A 12,554-nucleotide genomic window follows, 5' to 3' on the forward strand; every position below is an offset into this window, starting at 1 on the left:
CCCTACCACTTTACTCCGTGGCCTATCGCTTGGTAGTGTTGCCTTTCTAGATCCCGCCTCAGCATCCCCCCCCTCGTCGATAGCACGGCCGGCCTTCCCGTATGCTGCGCCATTACGCCTGTTCCCATTACCAATCAGTCTTCTGTCAATATTTTTCTCCGTTATGTCGATGCCGCCCTGGCGTCTACCAAACGAGACCAGCTTGTCGCCATCCTACACCGTTTTCAAGCTTCATTTGACTACCAGCAACCTTCCTTGGGCAGCACCACCACCGTTACCCACTGTATTGACACTAGAACCCGTGGCCCATTGCGCCAACGTCCGTACCACGTGTCAGCCGCTGAGCGCCACATCATTGACGAGCAGGTGACCGACATGCTCAAGCGCCACGTGATACAGCCGTCGCACAGCCCGCGGGCATCGCCAGTGGTACTGGTCAAGAAAAAAGACGGTTCCATCCGGTTCTGCGTGGACTACCGTCGTCTGAACAAAACAACAAGCAAGGATGTATGCCCTCTCCCCCGTATCGATGATGCCCTCGACTGCCTGCAGGGCTCTGAGTTCTTCATTAAACTTGCGCTCCGGTTACTGGCAGGTGCCGATGGTGGAGGCTGATCGCCAAAAACACGAGGGGCTCTATAAATTTAATGTAATGCCCTTCGGCCTCTGCAATGCACCCGCCACATTCGAGCGCATGATGGACAGCATACTCCGACGGCTCAAATGGCACACATGCCTTTGTGATCTAGACGACGTTGTGATCTTTTCCCCGGACTTTTCGTCTCACCTCCAGTGCCTTGAGACTGTTCTTCGCTGCCTGGCCGACGCTGGCTTCCAACTCAATTTGAAAAGTGCCGCTTCAGAGCTCGGCAGCTCACTTTTCCCGGACATGTCGTGTCGAAGGATGGCGTTCTCACGGACCAGGCCAAGTTGCGAGCTGTGGCCGAATATCCAAAGCCCATTTCTGTAAAAGACATCCGCAGCTTCGTCGGCCTCTGCTCCTACTTCTGTCGCTTTGTCCGCGATATCGCCGCAATCATCGACTCCATGACCAAGCTCCTTTCCAGCTACGACCTTTCGGCCTGGTCGCCAGCCTGTGATGAAGCGTTTACGACACTTCGTCGCCTCCTGACCACTGCACCAATTCTACGTCACTTTGACCCTCGTTCTCCGACGGAACTCCACACCGATGCCAGCAGCGTCGGCCTCGGAGCAGTACTCGCTCAGCGCAAGCAAGGCTTTGACAAATACGTTGTCGCTTACGCTAGCCGGACACTCACAAAAGCTGAATCCAACAATTCTGTCACCGAGGAGTGTTTAGTTATCCTTTTGGCGATCGCCAAATTTCGCCCCTACCTGTACGGGCGCCCTTTTGACGTTGTCACCGATCACCGCGCCCTCTGTAGGTTGTCCTCTTTGACAGATCCCTCTGGTCGACTGGCGCGCTGGGCTCTGCGACTCCAATAGTACGGCATTCGTTTCATCTATCGTTCTGGCCACAAACATGCCGATGCTGATGTCCCCTCACGTTCCCCTGTACCATCTGAGTCAGTGCCTTGTATATCTGCCCTGCCTTCTTTGATGTTTGTGTCCGCTGATATGGCTTCCGAGCAACGCAATGACCCGTGGATCACTTGCCTATTAGATCTCTTATCTGGCCAATTTTCTCGACCTCCTTCCCGTGCTCTCATTCGAGGTGAGCTTCTTTGACGCAGCAACTACCTCCCGGAGGGTCGCAAGTGGGTACTCGTCATTCCGACACATCTGCGCTACTTCATTTGCTCTTCCTACTACAAAGATCCCCAGTGGGCCCATGCCGGATTCTTGAAGACCTTTACCCGTCCACGACAGCAGTACTACTGGCGTGGGATGGCCCGTTATGTCTGCCAGTTTGTTCAGTCCTGCACCGCATGCCAGCGACGCAACATCCACCTCGCCGACCCGCCGCTCCTATGCAGCCGCTGCCTAGCCCAGCGCAGCCCTTTGAGCGTGTTGGCGTCGATCTGTACGGCCTTCTTCCCAACACATCAACCGGGAACCGCTGGATCATCGTTGCCATCGATCACCTTACATGTTACGCCGAAACGTCGCCTTTACCACCCGCTACTGCCCACGAAATTGCATCCTTCATTCTCCATAGAATCATTCTTCGCTATGATGCGTTCAAAGAGCTGCTCAGTGATAGAGGCTCGGCCTTCCTCTCTGAAGTTGTGGAAGCTCTCCTTCAGGAAGCAATATCGTTCACCGCACCAACTCCGCATACCATCCCCAGACCAATGGCATGGTTAAGTGTTTTAACCGCACCCTCGGCGACATGCTGGCTATGTATGTTACTTCCGACTATTGTAACTGGGACCGCGTTCTTCCTTTTGTCAGATACACTTATAACTCCGCTGCTAAAGCCACCACCGGATTCTCTCCGCACTTTCACCTGTACGGCCGTGAGCCTTCTTGCAAAAAGGACCCCATTCTACCTTACCGCCCTGATGCTTCCGAATTTACAACTCTTTGTCAAGCCGCAACTTATGCCGAAGAATGCCGACAACTTGCCCGGTCCTTCACGTCTCACGCCCAGCAGCAGCAGAAAAGCAACCATGATCCCCCTGCACTTCCTCCCGCTTACCCTCCCGACTCTTTGGTCTGGCTCTGGGTACCCTCCTAAGGTCCCGGCCTTTCCTCCAATCTTGTTAGCACGTATCAGGGACCCCACCGTATTCTTCAGCAGACATCCCCCGTCAATAACTTCATCGAACCCCTTCTGCCATCCCCTGATCATCGTCGCCGAGGCTGCGCCATTGTCCACACGACCCGCCTCAAACCATTCTACGACCCCGCCGTCGTCACATCGGCCTAGGCCGCCAGGATGACGCCCTTTCGCCCGGGGTAAATTGTACGACTGTCCTTCGGGTTTGGCATCTTCAGAGGCTAGCGCTTAACGAAGACGACGAGAAGCGCCGAATGCTCCGAAGCTCAAGCGCCGAACGCTCCGTCCCTCGTGCGTGCTCTGGACTAACCGCTGCCTCTGGTCTGTGCCTGGACTGTGTCGCTGGTTGTTCGCGACGCAGTGTTTTGTAAGACGTTACTTATTACATAGCAAGCATTGTACACAAATTTTGAAAGTTGTCTGCCTCGCATGCGGTAAGCCCGGGTTTTCATCCCCAGTGCCACCGGGTACCCACTACTGGTACGCACCCTCGCCTGGTGCTCGGTTTCTCCGGGGGTGAGATGCTTGGAATATGGGTCTCTATCCCAACCTTGAGTAGAAGAAAACACCTTGTGCCATGGCCCTTTTCGGCCAAATGTACGTTTGTGCACATAAAGTTCAACCTCATCATCAGGAAGTCAGAAAACGCGCAAGAAAGCGCAATAAGGTTTGTTTATAAGATATACAGATGACATGTTTCTCCAAACGAGCTCTTCCATCAAGCTGGGTTTCCAGCAATAAGTACTCATGCCAATTTTATATTCCTTTTGTTGTCTCTCTCTCTCTCTGTGCGTATGTACCCTTAAGTGCAGGATAGTCGCTGTTTACGTTTATAATTTTCACGCGTTATGCAGGAGAAACATTTTCGGTACCTAAATTAATATAGACGTAATGATGCATTCATGCGCTTGTTTTTTTCCCGAGTGGTTACTGAATAAAATGTCCTGCCTGATGATGCAGTTAAAGGAACGCTGAAACGGTTTTGATGATCATATTCTACATTGCTCTAGAACGTTTAGTCAGCGCTGTGTTCGTCTGTTTCCTCGTCTCTTGTGCCTGTCTATGTTCACGCTGTTCGATACAGGGCACAGCATATTATAAAACAGCAAATTTATAGAGGTGGTCTTTGTGATTATTCAAGTCGAACTGTAAAAATTCTGCATAAGCCCTATAATTTACAAATATTTTTTAAAATTTCTGCTCACAACCGATTAGGGCAACACCTCACCAGGCATTCTTAGCCATCCCTACTCCGCTGATGTAGAGTGGGGAATATGGGTGAGCCTTATCATTGGGCATGTTCAAATGACGTGGATGGAACAGGGTGCAGCAGGGCATGTCAGCATGCATTGAGCAGGGCGGAGGGGTGCATCATGCTGTTTATCACTTATGTCATTCAATATACTGGCACCATTCATTCTTTTGTTAATTGCTTCCACATAAATTTGTAAGATTTTATTCCTTTTCATTTCTTCATCTGCTTAATTTACCGCTTTTAACTGGTGTTTAATATTTTGATTGCTTTTCTATTTTCCCTTTCATGAGCTTATTCCTTCTGTATGACAATATCCAAAACTGAGGCTGAAATATGGTACCGATAAATAACTAAAAAGTAATAATAAGCACTAGAGTTGCAATACTGACTGTCTGCAGATCCAAATAATGCTTGTGCACCCTTTGTGTCAGGTTATTAAGAAAATACGAATTCACCACGGCAGAACTAAGCAACGCTTGTGCCCCGTTATACCATCCAAGAGGGAAAAGCAATTAGGTTTCCAACTGGTTCCAAATGGCACACAACTGGTTAAAATTGGAATTGTGATTACCATTGCTTAGACTGATTGGACTTTCTATACAACAAATGGTTTTCCAAGTGGCTCCAAAAGGCCTCAAATTGGATACAGCTAGTTACAATAGGAAATGTGGCTGCAAATTAATAATTGGCTCCAAATACGTTTTTAAATAGTTTCATTAGGACCTTTCTGATGGAGCAGTACTGCGCATGCAACCCACCTGCATATTGTTGTTTTTGTAAAAAATGACGTCAGCAGCTTAACCTGCTAAACTTTATTCTTCGCTTGCACCATCCACTGTAGTCGAGATAAATAAGTGTGCTCAACGGTCGAGTGCAAAAGGCTCAATGATTAGAGTCCCATAACTGAAGTATATAAATCTTACAGAGTTAATCCAGTGCATGTAGTAAGTATGCTGGTGCTGTGTGACTATACAGAGTTGCTATACATATGTGAAGGAAGGCAACAGTCACCAAAAACCAAGGAGCACAATGAAATGTTTATTTTCCTTTTATGTATATTTGTGGAATTAATGAATGGAATATTAATAGAATAATTATTTCATTTCTGAAAGATAACTGATTACTAAGCAGAACAAGAACAGCTATATGCCACCAGTGGGATCCAAACCCATGACTTCGAATGTCTAGTCCAGTGCTCTACGAACTGAGCTACGGTGGCCGATGTACATTCTGCTTTCGTGGGTATTTATGTTTTGTGTAACCTAACCTTGAGAGTAACCTGTGGTTTGTGTGCCATGTAAAATGGTTTGTTATACTTAATTTCTATGAGAGTTTGAATTTCTATGATTTCATTTCACCTCACTTGTAAAATGAGACCAACTTCCTGCACAGCCCTCCAGTCCCAAAATCATTTCCTTCTGCTTATGTGAATGTTACAAAAAATTTAATGTTGCACGAATATTTGCCATAACGTATTTTGCTAAACACGAGGAATACATTTTATAATATCTCCTGGATTCAATATAGTTGCCTGACACCTATTAGGTCCTATTGTTTCAATTGGGGCAAAAGCACAACTTGGAAATTCAAATGGTAACGAATGGAAATTTTCCAATTAAGAATACACTGTTGTTTTTCTTTTCGACTGGGTGCTATTCAAAAACAAGTCAATTTCCTACGGCAGCACTGCACCTCCACCTCTAAGAGCAAAGTTCCCTAGAAAAGTGAGACTGCTGCCTCGGAAGTCAGTCCTCTTGAGCTGCTGTTGAGACTGTTTTTCATGTCTCAGAGCACACTTCGCTGATATGCTTGGTTATCAGGACCGAGGTCTTCACCGCATGACGATGAACTCTGCAGACGACGGAGGGAAGCCTTCAGGAGGGTTGGAAAACTTGAAGGTTTATTTACATATTTACAAGAGAAGCAGGGAGACCAAAAGTCAGAGATGAAGTGCCGTGAAACCAGCCAAATCGAGGCTTAAATACAGTGGATATTCCCTAGGCACCTAGCTAGGGAAACCGGTGGCTGGTCAAGCGTCCAATGGGCAGACACACTCTTCATAGTCTCTTCCCTAACTCCGTGACCGCTCCGCCCCCAGAAACACGTGCACAGGCGATAAGGAATCCTGGCGCCTTGAGGTCCTGGAATGCGGTTTCCGACCGGTTGACCAGGTGCATAAGGTCGTTGGCTTAGCAGGCGGCGATACCCTCCGTGGGAAAGAGGCGTCCTGGAATGTGGTTTCCGACGGGTTGACCATGTGCATAAGGTCGTTGGTTTAGCAGGCGGTGATGCCCTCCGTGGAAAGAGGCGTCCTGACGGCCCCGGGCATTCCAGAGGGTAAGATGAATCAGCCGTCTCCGCCCCCGCTTTGTCTGGCCGCGCAAGTGCAAGCGAGCGAGGCGGGTCCGGCGCCTTTGTTCGGGTCTTTCTGCCGGTCCACGTGAGGGCGCAATTTGGGAGCAATGCCGCATTCCATACTCCGGACGAAGGGATGACAGGCCTTTCGCCATAGCTCACCATCGCCAGGAGCCGTTCCTAATCCTCTCCTCAGGACGACAGCACCTTTGGTCAAACATAGTTCGATGGCGCCTGCCGGGCTCGTCTGTTCCCGCTGTCGGGGCCTCCGATCACAACATCGCTCAGAAGCGTACATGACATTGCAACTATAATGGTCTCTTCAACTGCAGTAAACAACAGGCAACTCTCAAACCGCTCGTGTTCGCAGAAAAGGCGATAGAAGTCGGCGCAGTGATAACATACGCAGGCCGATCGAGTACAGTTAACGTCCGCTAGAGGAGGCACGCTTACCGCCGCGGGAAAAGCTGGCCCAGCTAGAAGAGCAGGTAGAAACGCTCAGGTCGCGGCCGGCAGGGCATCCCGGTTCGGAGCAGTGTCAGGTGGGGGACGAGGCTCGTCGATCCTACAGTGCTGTAGCGAAGCAGGCTTTGAGTGGGGAAGAGAGAGAGGTAAAAACGGGCACGAAGGCTCGCGACAGTAGCGTACAGTGGCAGGAGAGACAGCTAGTGCAATTCGGAGGGCAACAGTCGCAGTTAGGAAGCGAACGGTTAGAGCACAGCAGGGTTCTGGTAGTCGGTGACTCGAACGTAGCGAGGGTTGAGGGAAGCGTTTTGACGACAGTGAAGGCGGACAGGCGGGTGCAGGTGGAGGCGCAGTCAGGGAAGTGCATGGTAGATGCAATGGCCAAAGCCCAGGAGGTGGAGGGGGGTAACATAGATGGCGAACGCCTTGTCGTTATTCATGCTGGTCTCAACGATGTGCTGAAAGGGAGAAGCCAAAATCTCGAGAAGCAGTTAGAAGTGGGGATGCGTATGCTTAGAGAGGCCTCTGAGAGTGAGCATGTGACCATATGCACAATCCCAGAGGTCCAGAGGCAGGCTAGCGAAATGGAAAAGAGGGTCGTTAAGGCTAAGTGTGTAATGAGGTTAATGAGTCGACGACTAAGATACGGGGTAACGAAAGTTTACAGGGAAATGTACGAGGTCAGGCCCCATCCCTTAGAACAGGATGGCATTCACTACGGTGGTGCCACTGGCAATAGGGTGGGTAGTAGGATAGGTCGCCAGGCAGCAGCTTTTTTGCGGGGACCTAGAGCTCCGAGGGAAGCAGTGTACAGAAGGAAGAACAAAGATCAAATGGTCTATGAAACCATAGGAGAAGAAGTAGACACAAGCGCTAGGGCCAAGTTAATTCAGACATAGGTTTCATTAACATGCAAGGTAGCAGGAATAGACTGAAATGGGAGGAAATAGAACAGTTAAGGCAGGAGGAATTAATGGTATATGGTTTAGTGTAAATGCATCTTAGAGACATGGAGCAACCACCCTGTAACCCATACTATGCATGGGAATATTGCAATAGAACAGAAGGCAGCAGAAAGGGGGTGGAATTGGGGCATTGATTCATAAAAGTAAGAATTTTAAAAGGGTTAAACTGGGATGCAAGGAACATTTATGGCTAAAAGTAAATGTGGCGGGGGAGCAAACACTCCTTGGCTTTACCTGCAGACAGGAGCTATTGCCAAAGAGGAAAACAGGAAAATGTTAGAACGTATTGCAAGCGAAATTGATGAGCTAGGAGGACAGGGTGAGATAATTATATTAGGTGACATGAACGCACATATAGAAGACCTGGATGGTACACAGATTCGACAGGAAGCATGCTGCAGGAGATGTGTGACAGGCATGATTTATTTGTATGCAACACTGCCGAGAAGTGTGAAGGGCTCATAACATGGGAGGAAGGGAGTCTGCACTCGACGATCGATTATGCACTAATGTCACAGAGGATGTATAATAGATTAGGGGTAATGCGCATAGATAAACCTGGTTCCAGAACTCTGGGTAGTGACCACAAGCATATCAAGTTGAGTTTCAGAAGAGAGACCAAGGTACGATTGAGGCGTGATGAACAATCAGAGGGAAATTTTTACTCAGAAAAGCAATTGGAAGCAGCAGCCAAACAAATTGACAAAGTAATTTTTGAGGATAGTGAAACAGAATTGACTTATACCAAATTAAATCGATTACTGGAGCTAGAGCAAGCTAAGGTGCGAGTGAAGCTAAAAGCGAAATGACGCAAACCCATAATTTGGGGAGATGAGGAGGTCAAGAGGGCTATAGAGCAACTTCAGGAAGCGTCCAGGGAACATAGATATTCCAAGAAGAGGGGGGAAGCAGTTGTTGAAGTAGACAGAAAATGGGATACCTTCATAAAGTGTAGAAGGGAAGCATCCTATTTTATTAATGAGAAAATTAGAAAAAAAGGTGCCCAATGTATGTCAAAAGTAAATAAAAAGTATAGAAAAGTCACTCAAAAATTCTGGAGACATGCAAATGCAATGAGTAATAAGACTAGGCTAGAGCAAAAGTTTATTGTTACAGAGCAGGGTATTCGTCTAGAAAGGGATGAAGTGATAAAACACATAGGAGCAAGAATGACATAAAAATTTAAAGAAATGTTGAACATAAGTTATCGAAAGGAGGATAGACCGGTTACCGCAATAGTGTCACTTGAGCAAAAAGTGTGGGAAAGGGCACAGAAGAAGGTTCCTAGTGGCAAATCAACAGGACCAGATGGTATTTCGATTAAATAAAAAAGAAGCTAGGACCAAAATCCAAGCAAACGTAAATACAGGTAGTGAATAAAATGATAATAGATGAAAATGTCCCCGATGAATGGCGATTAAGTAGAATGAACATGATACATAAGGGAAAGGGGGAAAAAGCTGACGTAAGTAACTACCGTACCATAGCAGTGACATCAGTGGTTTAAAGGGTGGTGATGCACACTATAAAGGACAGATTGCAGGCTTGGGTGGAGAGCGATGGCTTGCTAGGGGAGCTACAAATTGGGTTCCAGAAACAAAGGAGGTTTGAGGACAATCTGTTTTCATTGATGCAGTGTATAGAGTTTGCTGAAATAGAACACAGGCCCCTATGGCTAGCATTTCGGGATTTTAAGGGAGCCTACGACAATGTTATTTTAGAGTATCTGTGGGACATATTGGGCACATTGGATATGGAAGATGGAATAATTAATCGTTTAAGATATATATATATATATATATATATATATATATATATATATATATAGGTAACAGAGTACCTATAAAATGGGAAAAAAATGTATCCAAGCATGTAGAGATACAGCGGGGCCTTAGGCAAGGATGTCCTCTGTCTGCTTTGTTGTTCATGTTGTACCTGCAAGGGTTGGAGACCAAGCTAGAGAGGAGCGGACTAGGCTTCAACCTTACTTTTTCAAGCAAGGAGAATGGATTAAGCAGTCATTACCAGGACTAATATACGCGGTTGATATAGTGCTAATGGCTGACAACAAGGAAGATTTACAGAAGCTGATACACATATGTGGTACAGAGGCAGATACATTAAGTTCCAAGTTTAGTAAGGAAAAATCTGCGGTCATGATATTTAATGATGAGGGCGGCGAGCATAGAATACAGGAGTTCACGCTAGAAGTAGTGGATGAGTACAAGTATCTTGGGGTGTGGATAAATAACGGTGCTGAGTATCTGACAGAGCATGAAAAATATGTAATGAATAAAGTTAGTAGGAATGCAGCTGTCATGAAAAATAGGGCACTGTGGAATTACAATAGGTATGTAGTGCTTCGAGGGATCTGGAAAGGGGTGATGGTTCCTAGCCTGACTTTTGGTAATGCAGTCCTGTGCATGGGATCAGATGTTCAAGCAAGGTTAGAAATTAAACAACGTGGCGTAGGGAGGCTAGCTTTGGGAGCACATGGCAATACACCAAATCAGGGGGTACACGGTCATATGGGATGGGCGTCCCTCGAGAGCAGAGAAGCTAGCAGTAAGATAGCATTTGAGGAGCGATTGAGAAAAATTGGGGAAAAGCAGTGGGCTAAGAAAGTTTTCGGATGCCTGTATATAAGGACTGTTGACACAAAATGGAGAAAGCAATTATCGGTTAAGAAAAAGGTTAAAGAAACAGAGAGAGCTCTGTGGAAAACAGGGATGCTGAGGAAATCAGCACTGGGAACATACAGGATTTTTAAGCAGGAAATTGGCAAAGAAAATATCTCTGATAATTGTAGGGGAAGCTTTTTGATTTTTGAGGCCAGGTCGGGAGCCTTGCGGACTAAGACATATAGAGTGAGGTACCACGAAATAGACATGTTGTACGTTGCGTGCGGAGAGGTGGAGGAAACGGCTGAACACTTGATACTGTTCTGTAAAGGGCGTCAACCTACAGTGGAAAGTAGCGGGGCTGATTTATCCCAGGCATTGGGGTTTTAAGGACTGTGAAGGGAAAGTAGATTTTAAGCGGGTAGAAATACCCAAGCGAAGGTTATCTGATTGGTGGCTAAAATCAAGACAAGAGTAAAATTTCATAACTCATGGCTTGGTGGCTTGAGCCACCGCCCGATTTAAAGGGTTCAGCCGTATCCATCCATCCATCCATCCATCCATCCATCCATCCATCCATCCATCCATCCATCCATCCATCCATCCATCCATCCACCCATCCATAGGCTTTCAGCACCTTTGAGCGAGCCCACCGGGCAAAATGCTGACATCGTAAGCTGCTTGCGACGCAGCCTCAAGACCGGCTCTGAGGGAACGGTTCGGCACGGCTTACTGAACAAGAGGGAACGGGCTCTCCAAAAGAACCGCCACTCACTTTCACTGAGCCACGGCTCACTCGCTCTTTAAAAAGAGCGGCTCAAAAGATGCGGCTCGCTCCTGGGAGACCCATCTCTACTTTGAGCCCCAGCGGGCAAAACGATGACATCGTAAAGTGCTTGCGACGCACCCTGCGCCCCCTGATTTGGTGTGATGCCATGTGCTACCAAAGCTAGGCCCCCTACGCCGCGTTGTTTGATTTCTAACCTTGATTGAACATCTGGTCCCACGCACAGGACCGCATTACCGAAAGTCAGGCTAGGAGCCATCACCCCTTTCCAGATCCCTCTTAGCACTTCATACCTATTGTAATTCCACAGTGCCCTATTTTTCATGACAGCTGCATTCCTACTAACTTTATTCATTACATATTTTTCATGCTCTGTCAGATACTCAGCAAAGTTATTTATCCACTTCCCAAGATACTTGTACTCATCCACTACTTCTAGCGTGAACTCCTGTATTCTATGCTCACCGCCCTCATCATTAAATATCATGACTGCAGATTTTTCCTTAATAAATTTGAAACCTCATCTATCTCCCTCTGTACCACATATGTCTATCAACATCTGTAAATCTTTCTTGTTGTCAGCCATTAGCACTATATCATCCGCATATATTAGTCCCGGTAATGAATGTTTAATGCACGACGCCGCAGCGTTCCCCGCGGAGAGACCTCACGCAACACGATGCATCGTGCCACATGAGCTGTGGTCCCTACGCCGCTTTCTTCGCTGATAGGCTTTTAGCAAATTTTTTGCATGGTCACACCACCTAACCTTGTCATATCTGTGAAAGCTGTTTTTTCTTTTATTTATTTTGTGAAGTGTTTTTATATCCATTAAGTAGAACTTGTGGAAGTAACATGGTTCTTGGTGTATTTTTTCCAACGTTCAGCATTGGAATGAAGGCAGACAAGGCGAAAACTTGTTTTCCTGGCTCTGTCAATTCTGTAGTGGTTTGTGATAATGTGGGAGGCATGACTGAGGCTTTCAGCATCTGCGTAGCCAGAGTCAGTACAATGTGACCTTAGGGTTCACTTGGAAACGTTCAGTTATTCCATGCTAAGTAAAACATAACACAGAGAGAAAAGTAAACACTCTGGATGAGCAGTCTCTTGCACCTTCTGTGTGTTACATTTTCTGAGCTTAAATTCTTAGACACCATGAATGCATTGCAGATTTCACAGCTGTTGTTTCTGCTGCTGCACTTAGTAAAAATGCAGACTGATGGGCTAGTTAGTATGGCATAATAAGGATAAAGCAGCGCACCTGCACAAGGACGAGACTGTGTCTTGTCTTATCTTCCTTTGTTTTTGTGGAGGTGCGCTGTTTTAGCCCTATTAGTAAATGTATGCTGTACATGGATGTTGGATGCCATGCATGCTGTAATCTGCTGCATGAACTTTGTGC

Source organism: Amblyomma americanum, chromosome 1 (assembly GCF_052857255.1).
Source record: "Amblyomma americanum isolate KBUSLIRL-KWMA chromosome 1, ASM5285725v1, whole genome shotgun sequence".
In the NCBI taxonomy this organism is placed as follows: Eukaryota; Metazoa; Arthropoda; class Arachnida; order Ixodida; family Ixodidae; genus Amblyomma; species Amblyomma americanum.